The following is a 1,100-nucleotide window of genomic DNA, read 5'->3' as shown; positions in this document are numbered from 1 at the left end:
GATCCAAAAAGGGAAATTGAAAGCATTTCAGAGTTATTTGTGAAGAATTACTTTTGGATGTGAAGGATTTTAAAAGCAAGCTCCAGTGTACATAAAATATTTTTGTAGAAGCTCTATTTCCGAGGAATATCTAAAGGATTCCTAGGCAATATCAATAAAATTTGAAAGAGACAGAAAAGCATTTCTAAAATTCCAGCAAGATCTGTTAAATGTGTCTATATCTCTGAACAAATTATTTAATGGGATTATTACAGTTTCTGTAAAAGTTAATGATTTCATTATGACTATTTTATGTAGAAAAATAAGTTTTTGGAAATTTGAAAAGTAAATAATGCTCTTATACTTGGTCAGGAGCCATGGTGGCATAGTGGTTACACATTAGGTCAATAACTGCAAAGTCAGCAGTTCAAACCACCAGCTGCCCATCTGGAGAAAGATGGGGTTTACAACTCCCATAAAGAGTTATAGGTTTAGAAACCCACAGTAGCAGTTCTATCCTGTTCTACAGAGTCACTATGGGTTGGCATCGACACAATGATAGTTATATTTTGGGGTCATTTGAGATTGGCTACAGATAAGATGAACTGTATATGACTGTATATCGAATGAACTATGAACTATAAAAACTATAAAAATATTTATTTTCATATACTTACCTGGCAGGGGAGATAACATGATCACAAAGGTGGTTTTCCCAGGGAGAGGCTTATCCATTGCACTCCGGATATGCTGACCCCTGCGATTTCCCCAAATGTGGGAATCTCGATTGCATAATCTGTGGTAGTGGGAGACTGCATTCACGCTCTCCCCTGAAAAAAAATTATTTTCATGTATTACATATTAATTAGAAGTACATCACAGTAATTAAGATTTGGGATAAGTAGAAAACTATCTATTTGAATCCTTAATCAACTAGCAATATTTTTTTACCTTGGTCATTACCTTATTTTCCTGTCTCAATATTCTCATCTGTTAAATAAAGCAATGATAATACTAATAACATAGATTGTTGTATTAAATAAGAAAATAGAAATCAACATATGGCTAAATATCATTCCTCTTACTTTCATGATTCTTTTTCTATAGCTTATTCTTTTCAT

General features: G+C 32.9%; 1 non-coding gene across 1 annotated transcript; it reads left to right on the top strand.

Moving 5' to 3' along the window:
* Positions 1 to 648: 648 nt before the first annotated feature.
* On the top strand, positions 649 to 812 carry LOC115869740. Its single transcript, XR_004046353.1, has one exon. It is a non-coding gene; the product is annotated as a U1 spliceosomal RNA (small nuclear RNA).
* Positions 813 to 1,100: the final 288 nt, after the last annotated feature.

This window comes from Echinops telfairi, unplaced genomic scaffold, assembly GCF_000313985.2.
Source record: "Echinops telfairi isolate 266 unplaced genomic scaffold, ASM31398v2 ScPeMD7_42;HRSCAF=159, whole genome shotgun sequence".
In the NCBI taxonomy this organism is placed as follows: domain Eukaryota; kingdom Metazoa; phylum Chordata; class Mammalia; order Afrosoricida; family Tenrecidae; genus Echinops; species Echinops telfairi.
This window is presented reverse-complemented; position numbering and strand designations above follow the sequence as displayed.